This window comes from Spermophilus citellus, assembly GCF_964194105.1.
Source record: "Spermophilus citellus genome assembly, chromosome: 15".
In the NCBI taxonomy this organism is placed as follows: Eukaryota; Metazoa; Chordata; class Mammalia; order Rodentia; family Sciuridae; genus Spermophilus; species Spermophilus citellus.
Window position 1 is genome coordinate 62,082,905 of NC_138195.1, and position 13,666 is coordinate 62,096,570.

The 13,666-nt window shown below is 42.0% G+C and overlaps 1 long non-coding RNA gene across 1 annotated transcript in view; it reads left to right on the top strand.

Moving 5' to 3' along the window:
- Window positions 1–1,225: 1,225 nt before the first annotated feature.
- Window positions 1,226–13,666, top strand: part of LOC308634224 — a 29,696-nt gene continuing 17,255 nt past the window's right edge. Inside the window, exon 1 of the long non-coding RNA XR_014018984.1 lies at window positions 1,226–13,259. This is a non-coding gene — a long non-coding RNA (uncharacterized lncRNA). The remainder of the gene's footprint in view (window positions 13,260–13,666) is intronic.

The window sequence follows — 13,666 nt, forward strand, 5'->3', positions numbered from 1 at the left end:
AATACAGTTATATAATACTAGAAAAGATGCCAAAAACATACAGTAGAGAAAAGATAGCCTCTTCAACAAATGGTACTGGGAGAACTGGAAATCCATATGCAGCAAAATGAAAATAAACCCCTTTATCTCACCATGCATAAAACTCAACTCAAAGAGGATCAAGGACTTAGGTATTAGTCAAGAGACCCTGCACCTAATAGCGGAAAAAGTAGGTCCAAATCTTCATCATGTCAGATTAGACCCCAACTTCCTTAAAAAGACTCCTAAAGCACAAGAAATAAAATCAAGAATTAATAAATGGGATGGACTCAAACTAAAAAGCTTCTTCTCAACAAAAGAAACAATCAATGAGGTGAATGGAGGGCCTACATTTTGGGAGCAAATTTTTGCCACACACATGTCAGATAGAGCACTAATCTCCAGGATATATAAAGAACTCAAAAAACTTAACAGCAAAAAAACCAAACAACCCAATCAATAAATGGGCTAAGGAGCTGAACAGACAGTTCTCAGAAGAAGATACACATTTTATCAACAAATATATGAAAAAGTGTTTAGCATCTCTAGTAATTAGAAAAATGCAAATCAAAACTACTCTAAGATTTCATCTCACACCAGTCAGAATGGCAGTTATCAAGAAAACAGACAACAATGAATGTTGGCAAGGACGTGGGGGGAAAGGCACACTCATACATTGCTGGTGGGACTGCAAATTGGTGCAACCACTATGGAAAGCAGTATGGAGATTCCTTAGAATGGAACTTTGGAATGGAATTTCCATTTGACCAGCTATCTCACTCCTCGGTCTACACCCGAAGTACTTAAAATCAGCATACTACAGGGACACAGCCACATCAATGTTTATAGCAGCACAATTCACAATAGCTGAACTGTGGAACCAACCTAGATGCCCTTCAGTAGATGAATGGATAAAGAAATGGTGTATACACACAATGAATAGTATTTTATTGTGTGTAAGCTCCACATTTTTCATTCATCAATTGATTGACGCTTAAGTTATTTACACTTCTTGGCTATTGTGACTAATGCTACAATAAACATGGGAGTGGCAGATGTCTCTTCACCAGACTGATTTCATTTCTTTTGGATATGTACCCAGTAGTAAGATTGTTTGATGATATGATAGTGCTATTTTTAATTTTTCAGTACTATCTTCCATAATATTTATGATAATTTATGATGGAGGTAGACTCCTAAAGACAAAGGGGTGGGAGGTATCCTAGAGGTGGAGACCCATACCCTACTCCATGCTGCGTCCCACAGTGCCTTGACCTTGGGTGGGAGGTGACTGCAAGATGCCTCCAAAGGCTAGGCACTAAGCACAGAGAGTGGCCTTGAGAAATTCCCTGTGATGAAGCCTATGGACAAAAGAAAACTTAAGGTCAATAAGGGAGAATAAAACCAGGATAGTTGGAAGTCCTTTCCAGGAAGCAGTGTTGTGCAGATGGCAGAGGGTCACGGCACCAGACACAACCAGGGAAGCAAAAGAATAATGCAACAAGGGACCTTCCATGTGTAACAGCCCAGGTGCCTCCCACATGTTCCCAGTAGCCAGGAATCTTGAATCACCATTCTACCTTCAACTTTAATGGGAGGAAGGGAGGGGACCCCACTAATAATCGATATTGAATTTCTCCTCTACCTAAGGAATAAAATCAGGGTACTCAAGCTGTGTTACTGTCAGTTTAAAAAAATGAATGAATATATTGTTTATTAAACCTGAGTTCTGCTCCATAGTTTCTTCCTGGATATTATTATTATTATTATTTTACCTAACATTAGCAGATGGTTTATGTTTCCAGGTACAAAAGTTCCTGACCTCTGGATACTTTTATCCTTTAGGTGTGGATTATGGAAGGGCTCATGCTCTTTGACTTTATCTTCCACATCATCCTATCTTCCACATCATCCTTCAGCAACATTTGCTATTATCTATTTCAACCTTATAGAGAACTGAGTTTCTTTAAATGACAACACTGAGACTCCCTCTCTGTGAACAAATGCCATAGATTACCCTAATGGTGTGGCCTGTGTGATGCCTGAAAAAATGCTAGGTGCTCAATAGATTTTATTAGAAATAAAAAAAAGTCAATAAATAAATTGATTAAGTTGGGTGTTTTATTCCCATTAGTAAGTTTATATTTTAGGTTTTCAGAAAAATTTAACAGAAGGTGCCTAGAGTTCCCATCTATTCCTTCCACCTGACCCCAACCCCGCCACACACAGTTTTCCCTATTATTTACATCTGCCTTGATGGGACACTTGTTACAATTGATCAATCCATATTGATACATTATTATTCATTAAAGTCCATAGAATATAACCTCTATGGATTTTGTCAAATGTATAATGTCATGTATCTGCCATTACAATATCATTAAGAATAGATTCACTGCCCTAAAAATCCTGTGTGGGTCACCTCTTCGTGCCCAACTCCTAACTCCTGCAACCCCTGACCTTTTTACTGTCTCTATAGTTTTGCCTCTTCCAGAATGTCATATAGGTGGGAACTTCATGTAGTATGAAACCTTTTCAGACCAACTTCTTTGACTTGGCAAGTACATTGACATTTCCTTCATTGTTCTTTTGTGGCTTGATAGCACATTTTTCTTTGTTATTGAATAATATTTCACTGGTGTACCATGGTTTATTTATCCATGGTATAAATTGAAGGACACTATGGTTGTTTCCAACTTGGGGCAATAATAAAACCGTTAGAAGCATTTGTGTGAAGATTTTGGGTGGATATAAGTTTTCAGCTCATTCAGGTAAATACAGAGAAGGACGATTGCTGGATGGAAAGACTATTTAGCTATGGAAAGCCTGGTTTTTAAAAGTGCTTTGTAGCCAGCATTCTCCCAGAACACAGACTAAGTGATGAGTTGACTCCCCAGAGTGACAAGCCAGAAAGCAGGCCCTGTTTTTATTTGTACTAAACAAAGTATTCAAGCTTCAAGTTATATTCCTAAATTCTAGTCTACTTAGATTTTAGTTTGCCCCCTTGATTTCTTTTTGGCCTATTTGACTTGGCGGCCGAGACAGACTACTTTGACAAGGTCACTACCTTCTCAGGTATAATGATAATGATATTCTAGTGGGAGACAAGGTGAATAAACACACAAGTAAACTCTGTAATCAGCAGGAAGCAGTAAACAGGAAAAGTGCACAACTACGTAGCCAGGAAAACAAAACAAAGTTTTCCCATTAACTGAATGGTAAGTATGCATGTGGAGCTAAACTAGGATTTGAGGAAGGACATCAGGGACAGTGCAGAGATAATTTGGCTCCAAGAAGATACAACCAGAAGGAAGCACTCTTGAAATGATTTCCACAATGTTCAAGTGGCTGGCCCTGCCATAAGGGAAGACAGTATGTAAAAGGGAAAGATTGATATTTGGGGCAAATAAAAAATTCAGAACATGAAAAGAGAAAACAGGATATTTAGATCATATACTTCACCTCTTCTAATTAAAGTGGGAGAATCTTGCCTTTTCTTACTGCCTCTCCCATTGCTATTTTGCACACAGTAATGTTCAAAAAGAGCTCACTACATTGATGGGGGACGCTTGCACCAAAATACAGATTTTTTTAAAAAGGACTTTACTTTTGCCCTCAAAGTTCAGCTACACAAAAGTCAAACGAAACCAGAAATAGCATTCTCTGGGTACTCCAGGTTATTTTTTAAGTGGTGTTGGAATGAAATCAGTATATACATTTTCAGAGCTTTGTAATCATTATTCTCCACCATCCTGGGAAATGTGAATTTGGATGAGCTCCAAGAATCTTAGCAACAAGACAGTAGCTCCTAAGCAGAGCCGCAGTCTTCTGATGGGGCCAGAAACCCAGAGACAAAGAACTATTTATCGACATGAACTGTCTTGCTTCCGAAGCTGGAATCCCTAGGACCAAGCTAATGAGAAGACTCGGTGCCAGGATGTCATATTGGATCAGGAAAGCCAAGCCATTAACAGTCTGTATGTCTGCGCTGAGGCCAGACTGGAAGAGATGCAGAGCAAACATATACAGTGGCTTCTGAAAGACCTTAACACTTGACACTTGAACACCAAGACAATCACTACGTTGAGCTGGGAGTGTGGGAAAGGGCTCAGGCCGCAGTATGTTTCCTGAACAGATGGGCAGTGCTGATGTGGAGCAGCAGAAGCTGCTGGCTGCAGCCCCAGGCAAAGGAGTGCTCACAAACTCCTGAGCCTAACTGTCAGGGCTTCCTATTGATGTCCCTGAAGGTAAGATGCAATCTTTCTCCTCTTTTCTAGCCCCATCTCTTCCAAAGGCCTCACTCAGTGCTCAATTACTGGCTTACGAGGGAGACACGTCCTTGATGTAGTAAGAGGTATCCCTTAGTTTTAGAATAATTAACCCCTTAAAAATCCAAACAGGAGGTGACATTTCTTTGCATGCCAGCCAGAATTCTCTTTGGATGTTTCCTGACTTTAGAACATCTTGGGAGATTCAGCAGGTCAGAAGAGGGCTTCAATCCATATCAGTACAGATAAAGACCACTGACATTCACTGAGCTCCATCCAGAGCAATGCACTAAGCCCTTAACATTCATCACCTCACTTAAGCATCACAACTCTGTAACTTGGAAATACCACAAACCCCATTTTACTGATGGGAAAACAGAGGCTGAGAGAGACTAGGGTTTGGAAGTTCTCAAAGTGCTGGTCCCAGGACCAGCAATATCAGCATCACCTGGGAACTTGTTAGAAATTAAGTTTCTCAGACCCCACCTCAGCTGTACTGACTCAGAAACTCTAGGGGTGGGGCAATCTGTCTTTTGGCAAGCCCTGAACACTCTAGTATGAGGACCCATAGACCAGACAACTTTCCCAAAACCACACAGTCAGTAGGATCCAGATACCAGCAGTTTGGCTCAAAAGCCCTGCTCTTAACTATTGTGCTATGAATTTACCTGGACCCAAAAAATAAGAACCTACCTACAATCGCACACTCGAAATTTAGAGAATTTTCAGGCATTAAAAGATGCTTAGCTTTTTAAAATAACTGGTCAGATTCACAAAGGGGAATGAAAGGGAGAAGCAACCTGCCTCTTGTTCATTAAGGCCTTAGCTTCCTGCTCACTTCATATGGTACTGGTACATTCCTCAGGGGAACGGAGATTTCCTGTCTATTCAACACTCCACTCCACCCTACCCACAAGAACACTTCCAGAGACTACACCCAGGCCTCACAGAATCATCATTTCACACCCAAGAGAATAGGAGGAGCAACTCAAAAGGAATGAAATGGAGAGTGGCTAATATGAAAAACTTTAAAAAGTGGAAGCATCAGTACTAGTTTCCTAGGGATAGTGTAACAAAGAACCACAAGCTTTGTGACTTACAACAATGAAAATTGATTGTTACACACACAGTAGTTACAAGTCTGAAATCAAGGTGTTGATAGAGCCATACTCCCCTGAAAACCATGTGGGGGATGATTCTTCCTTACCTCTCCCAGCTGCTGGTGATTCCAGATGCTCCTTGGGTTGTGGCAACATAGTTCTTCCTATGTCTCTTCATATCATCTTCCCTCTAGCTATGTCTGTCTTTATATCCAAATTTCCCCTTTTTATAAGAACCTGCAACACCTTAGTTATTTTGAATTAGGGGCCCACTCTATTCCATATAAGCTCATCTTAAGTAACTATACCTACAAGGTCCTATTTCTAAATAAGGTCATATTCTGAGGTCTTGGGGGATTAGGACTCAAACACGAATTTGGAGGGACATAACTTAACCTATAGTAGCATCTATTTTGAAGTTGGGGCTTAAACTACAGAACTTCCCATGCAACATATTTGCTACATCATTTCAGAGAATTTTAGACTGACCTCCATTGAGGCCATCTACGTGAGGGTGGTTTCTATCATGGCTGACGATTTGAGTAGAATCACCTAGTATTTATTAAAATTAGAGCTACCCAAAGCTTCATCCTATACATTCTGAATCAGAAAGGGACTGAATGCCTCTTTGATTCTGATACGGCTAGCCCTTCAATGTCCTCAAAGTTTGAAAGCTCAGGTCTAGCCAACCATCACAGGAGGCTTGACATTCTGCCCCATTGTGACAGCCAAGTCTGAGGAAGTACTCCAGTTTCCTGCAACACCTTAGCCCCGGTGACAACAATGATGAGTTTTGAGCTCAGACAAGTCACTCTGGAATATTCAAGGGGAGCGCCTAGGTCTTCCCCAGATTTATCTTCATCTTTAGGCCCCATATTATTACCAACATATTGGTTTACAGCCAGCACTAAAAGGTCAGAGAAACCTGACTTCTGAGTCAGATGATATCATTAGGTGGGAACCATATTAAACCAAATCCCCTGGGATTCATCCCCAATAATCCAATAACTTCTCTCCTTCAGAGAAGATAGGGCTGTCATTGAGAACTAGTGCCCAATACAAGAAGGAAGACATCAAAGATACTTTCATGATTCTGAAATGATCCTGGGAGAGCAGCTGCATGGAAGTCACAGAGAGGAAATGTCAAACAGAATTACCTCCACATCATGCCTCCTATACCATACTCCCTTCTCCAACCACTCCCCAGCAGCCCCAGAGCAGAGAAAATAATCATTATAATTGCACTCATCAGACAAGGCAGCGAAGAGCATGAGCCTTGGACTGGGCATCCAGGCTGCTTAAATGCTTGCCTATTATAGCCCCCATCTCTTCATCAGCTCCTTCATATCATTGATCTTATTTCACTACCTATGAACCCAGCCAAGAAAAGGTTTTGACTTATCAAAAGAATTTAGGTTCCATGGAATCCAAGGGCAGGAAAGACTCCATCTGGCCTAATGGGAACTGAAAAGCTATTAACTGTGGCTCTGTTTTTTAAGAACTCTACAACACATCTCTTCTTATGCCTTTTCCCTTCTGTCTCCCTCTTTCTCCACCAGAAGGCTTCCCCTGTCACTACCTAGGCGTATACAGTAGTTATCATAGTTGCCCTGGTTCCCAAAACCATACAACCTTTTAGCTTAGTTCCCCACTGCTCAAGAGTTCAATCCCTTAATGTTCCAATTCCTAGGAGAGGAATCCAAGTCCATCATAGGCAAGGTGACTTTACTTCCCTAATCAGCTGTGTTTGTGATGCAGATCACATAGCACAAGCCCAGGCACTTCAGCTGGCACCTCCTCAAGGGTCGTGGGTAGGCATAGTCAGCATAGAAGGGTTCTGGGGAAGGCAGGACCCAAGGCATGTGTACTAAAATAGTGATAAAAAGTCATTTTTAAGCATCTACTAGATAAGAGATGCTGAGCTATATGATATATGATCCTTGCTTCAAACATTTAAGGTGGTTATTGCAGATATGGCGACTGAGTTGAAGTAACTTGTCCAGGGTCACTCAGCTAGTAAGAGGTGGATACAAATTCCAATTGAATTCTGCCAGTTTCCAAATGGTACCATTTCGCCAACTCAGGAAAACATGAACATTAACACTATCTACTCCAACTATCCCACCAAACTATAATCAACATAAAATGAAATCACAACCTGGAAATTGCCTTGGGAAAGCTGAACAGAAGTAAATATGAGGTCTGAATGTACCTGCTGCCACCATCCCACAGTGTGGTGTTGGCTCAACAAGCGTTTCCCTAAGGACGGCAGAATATTGGTTCAGCTCTGTCTCTGTGGCCAGATGTGGCCAAGACCACAGCGGGGTCTTAGCAGCTGTCCAAGACCTCCTGAAAGAACTGCTTGTTGCTTACAATCCAGTGGTGTGACCCCACACAAACAGTATCTGAATTCTCAACCCTGAGCTGGGCACACCAAGGTGGGCAATTGTTTGAAAGGGGGTAATTTCTGATTTTCACTAAGAAACCTAGCCAAGAGAGTTGGTTAATTGGGTTTAAGTTGGCTATAACAGAGCACAGACCACAATCACTGACAACTCTCAAACATTAATGGCACCTTTCAAACCCCAAGATGAGGGCCATGCACATGGAGAGTCTGTCCCACAAAGGAGGTGGGTTTACAGGGATTTCTCCACAGTTGGCTATGGTAGAAATGAAAAGGATGATTGAGACTGTGAAGCAGGCCATGCTCTTTGGTGCTTATGTGGGTTCATTTTTTGTGTCAACTTGCTGGGCTATGGTGCCCAATTGTTTGGACAAATACTAAAATAGATGTTGCTCTGAAGGTATTTTGCAGATGTGATCAACATCTATCCATGGACTTTACCCTGTCTAACATAAGTGGGATTCATCTAACCAGTGGAAGAATGTCAAAGCAAACTCAAGGATTTCCCAGGAACGAAGGAATTCTAGCTTATGAAATTCTGACTGAGCTTCCAGCCTGCTGGACCACCCAACACATCTCAGACTAGAGACTTCAATAATAATACTCATCTGAATTTCCAACATGCCAGTCTACCCTACAGTCCCTTAAAATAAATCTCACTCATTTTTCCTTTTTTTCTGGAGAACCCTAACTGATAGAGTCCTCAATAACTGGACCATTACTGGTAATCTGATGATAGTCACCTCATACCGACTGAGTAGCTAAGGCAGATGGGACCCTGGTCCAGACAAGGAGAGGGCTGAAATGTCCAGTGCAGGCATTATAGAGTGAGTCTCCTCCTCCTTCCACAGGCTCCTGTCTCTCCCCCAGAACTCAGGTAGAATCAGAGAGCTCACTCAGGCTGGTATATAGACCCTTACTTCTCAATATACACACCAGCTACATAGATCATTACCTAGATCAACTGAACTAGAACCTGCATTTTAACAAGATTTCTAGGCTATTCAAGTACACATAAAGTTTGAGAGGCACTGTAATTGAAGGCAGCCTGATTTTCCCAGAATGAGCACTGAACCCAATGTTATAGATACGGGTGGAGTTCCTGATTGGACTCCAGCCAGCTCTGAGCATTTGGGCAAAACTAATGAGGAAACAGACATGTTTAGAAAAGTACAGCTCACATTAGTAGTTTTACTACGTCCAAAGCACTGAACCAGGCACAGTGTTTATAATGACACTTCCAATCTTCCCATCAAACCAATGAGGAAGGTGCTATTGATAGTTCCATTTTACAAATGGCAAAACTGAAATGCAGAGGGGTTATGGAATTTTCCCAAGGTCAAATGAATAGTTGATTTGGGATTTGAACTCAGGGGGCCTGGCTCCATAGACACATACTGCCTCTCAGATTCAAAGCACAAAGGGTCTCCCCAATGTTTCATCAGGGGTATAAGCCAAGTTCTAGCATGGGAGTAATTCTGTCTGTAGGATTCAAAGAACACTTCATAAAGAAGGTAATTTTTGAAATGGTCTTTGAATGAGAGGTAGGAGTTTGCTAGGAGTTATAACCTGTGGTGACTTCCATGGTGACTGTTGCCATAATCAAGATAAAGCTGTTCATGCAGCCCAGTACTCCTGTGTCAATGCTGGTCCCTACACCACTCCCCAGCTTTCACCTGGTACCTGGTTTCTCCTCCTGGTGAGGATTGCCCTTCAGAACATAGCCTTCCAAGACCCCCACACTATGTCAGGCTTCCCTCAGAGTTCTGCTAACACCAACTGCTTTCCTTCATGACACCTACACCAGTGTATAATTAAACACTTATGATGGGAGACTGTCTCATTAATATCTGCCTCTCCCACTAGACTGTGACTTTCTGTAGGCAGGGACTGTACCTGTTACACATACTTGTGAATCTCGGGTCGAGCCCAGTGCCCGGCACCATTCAGCACTCAGCAACTGTTAAGCAGAGGCACAGCAAGGATGGTGTGCAGCTCTCAGTAACCACCACCTCTCCTCTTGTCTTGCACAGGAGTCAGAAAACAAACTGAGACCCAAGGCAGAAAACCATCCTCCCTTGATTAATTAATGACAAACAAAAATGCTGCCAAACCTGCATATCTTGGGTTTATCCATTTCGACTCATTTCTAATTTTGAAGCCACAATGAGCACAAATAGCTGTTGATCATCCTAGTGGCTGTTTCTTATACAAGGTTGCACTGTTATCCCCAAATATAAATCAAAAAGAATAAGATAAATGATGTGTTGAAATTTAAAACGTAGAACATACCCCAATAAAACTGTGGTTTCTTCAGCATTCAAGATCAAGAAGGAATGAAGCTAAGTCGAATCCTTCCATGTTTAAGGGACCACAAGGCTAGTTCAAACACAGCAGTGTTGACGTAAAGGAAAATTCTTCTGAGTTATATAATAGATTCAACCAGTTTTTTTGCAAGTAAATTCTATTTTCAACATGAAAACCTTCTTTCAGAGGCTAGTGCTGTTTTGATAAAGGACTGATTTAGTGGCAAATGAAAGGATCCTTTGCAATTCAGAGCCATACCTCATGTGGTCTGCTCAAAGACCCATTGCAAAGTCTTCATCCCAGGCCACTTGGCTATGATGGTGTTTAAATAAAGGCATCTCTTTTCCAAATCAAGTTGCCATTTATCAAAGCTTCAATTCTTCTCCTTTGGGTCCAGTGTCATGTTCATTCACTTGTTTACCAAGTCTCAGTTGGTCATTTTTAGCCCCAAATATAAACATGTCTCCAACTCTGAGTTAGGGCCAAGGATTTCTAAAAGCAAGTCAGACTTCAGAATGTTGTTCTTTCCTGTAGGAAGGGCTTATCTGATCCCATCACACACAAATTGACTTGTGAAAACAAACTCACTTGAAAACCAATAAGAAGCACAACTTTGGGACTGGTGACAGTGAAAACAAACCAGAAGGGTAGCTGTGAGTGCCACTGGCAGACATTCCCTTGATTCCTCCAATACAGCAAAGGATCTGCTAAGAGACATTCAATTCTCCTGCAATTCTGAATTGCCCAAAGCAAATGGAATTAAATCAGGGATATCCATGAAATCTCTGGGTTGATTTGAATTAAGGAATAATTAATTGACTTCAGAAAGTAGGGATTTTCTGGACAAAGGAATGATCATATTTACAGTGGCCCTTTGAGATGTTTTGAGTTTTGTTTCCTAGTTTGCTCAGAAAAAGACAGAAATTCTAGAAAATCAGAGGGAAAATTCCTCAATGCCCATTGTTAATACTAAGTCTGAGACTTCTTAAAGAAATGACTCACTTATGCTTCCGTTCAGTCATCTGCTTGCTGGCCTCATGCACCGAAGACAAGAGAAAGTTTGACATTTTCTCTGCTAGGCAAGTTCTGCTAAATATTTTTAATTCAGGGCGAGGTTATCTGTTTCTAGGAAGCCAACTCTTCCTCATTCAGCACTTTTCAAAAGGCTTCCAGCCCTTAAACTTAAATTTAACCACTTAGACCAGGCATATCACAGTGTCAGCCTACTGGCCGAATCTAGCTGGCATATGTGTGTCTGTTGGCATGAGAGCATTTTTTAAACTAGATTTCCATGTCTTTGGACACACCACCGCTTTTATTATATATGCCTGGTCCACTTCACTAATAACATTATCTGCTCACTGGCTTTGGAAGACATTTGAGCTCATTATCCCTCATAAAGATGGAAATAATTCTGAAAAGTGTTATGTCCTTCCTAGTCTCCTTAACAGAATATCTAGAAAATAACATAAGTTTCTCATCAAAACTTAAGGTGATCACTGTGAAACTCAGTGATTATGCCATGCAGAAATGCCCTCATGAGTTATTTGGCTTTTATCTTGTCCTTTTCTCTCTGATTATTAATTATTTCATTTCACTGTTGCTAGTGTGACCACCACCACCATTACACACATACACACACACATAAATACACCAAACACATGCTGATTTTTGACACACACCAACACTTTCTAACCCTCCACTGTTCTGTGAACTAAGACAAAGGAGATATTTTAAAGTAATTAGACTCTGGTTAGGAAATTCTTAAGGAAGATGTCTCCTTATAAAAGCTAAAGCTTAGTGCAAGTTCCTCATTCACGATTTCGAGTGCTCAGAAGTCATCATTGTTCAGTTACATGCTCTGAAAAACAAAAAGTAAACACATGAGTCTTTCTAATGAAAGAGTTGGCAATTAAAATTTCTGCAAATTGGATTCCCATGAAGAATCAAAAACTCACTCACCGAACCAAATCAAAATCATGGCATGTGCGCTGACCTTCAGTTCTTGGCCATCACCATTTACTATATAAAACAAACAACCAGAAGCAAACAGCCACAGATGCTACACCTTCAAGTTGATTAGGAGGCACCAAAAGCATATTTCACCCATCACTATCCTCTGGGTCATTCTCACAAGCAACAAGCCACTTTGCATTAACTGGACAACAATGGCCAAACCAGCCCAGCCAATATTCTCTTCTCGTTCCATACTAAGTCCCCAAAACAGCTATTGCAGAAGAGCTGGGGCTGCCTTGCTCCCCTCACATCCAGTCAGACCCACTGCACACCCCTGGCCCAAGTGTCAATCTCTTCTCAGCTACTTCACCACCATGACTCCAGAACTGACCTTCTGAGCCCCATCTCTCCCTCAGCCATCCTGGCCAAACCTTCTAATCCTCTGCTCTCATTGATTGCTTCCATGTAGAGACACACTTCCGAGTGTTTCCCTTTACAGAGATAGTGAAAGACCACTTTCTTCAACTTCCCTCACCTGGCCATATCTCAGCCTCACTGCAGCCCAGCCCTTCTGGCCACCCATGCTTATCTCTCTGCTTTCCCACCACACCACAATTATTGCCACTTCACGCCCTTCTCATGCTCTGGGCCCTTCTAGAACACCATCTCTTTGCTTTTCCATCTGTGCAGATTCCGTCTTTCATGCCTCCACTCAAGAAGCCATTTTCAGCCACCCACCCCGTAAGAACCCTTTCATTCAATTCCTTATAGTTCCCAGTGTTTTAAGCGTCTCCTTTGCTCTCTACAGTCCTGGGCATAAGCCCTGGAATAGGGCAGGGGTCCTATCTCAAACTTCTTTGGTGGCTCCTGCCTAACTTCCTTCCCTCTAAATACAAACATGCTCAATGGACACAACTGACCCTGCACATGAAGACCCAAAGAGGGGCAAGGTTTATATTTGGAGAAATTGCAGTGACTCTCCCAGAATGACACCCTTCACGTTTCATAAGAGAAAGCAGATGTGGGCCAAGTTCCCAGATACCTACCAAAGAAAAGACAAGTCAGCTCCTCCCCTCCCCGCCACTCCAGGCTTGCCAGAGAGCATTTAAAATGCACTTCGGTGTGCTCCTCTGTTCTTTGGAAAGGAAGCAAGTCCTGACATTCTGTTTCTCCATTTCATTAAGGATGAAGGTCATCCTGGGAAGGGTAAGAGTAGTTTCCAAAGAGAACTTGTGAAGAAATAGGGCTGGGCTAGGGAACGCTCCCATCCCTGTCGTTAGCCAGCTTCGCCCTTTGAAGAGAACAAGCCCAGCTTTCACAGTGAGTCACTTTCAGCGAGGCCTCTGCCAGGACTTGGCTCTCCCTGCTGAGGCTATACAGAAGGACTGGGTGAGAGCTCAAGGTCAGACAGGGTGTCCAGACAGAACTGGCGGGAGAAGGTGGCACTAAGACAGCTTGGAAGATACAGGAGTGAAGAGGGGATAAGGAAGATGGCCAGGACCGGGTGTTCAGTGGAAGCCTGAGAAAAGCTGAACCTGAATATCTCCCCCAGCACCTTACCTTCTCTCTGTCTATCCCATTCACACTCCTGCACAGAAATACATTCTTACTTC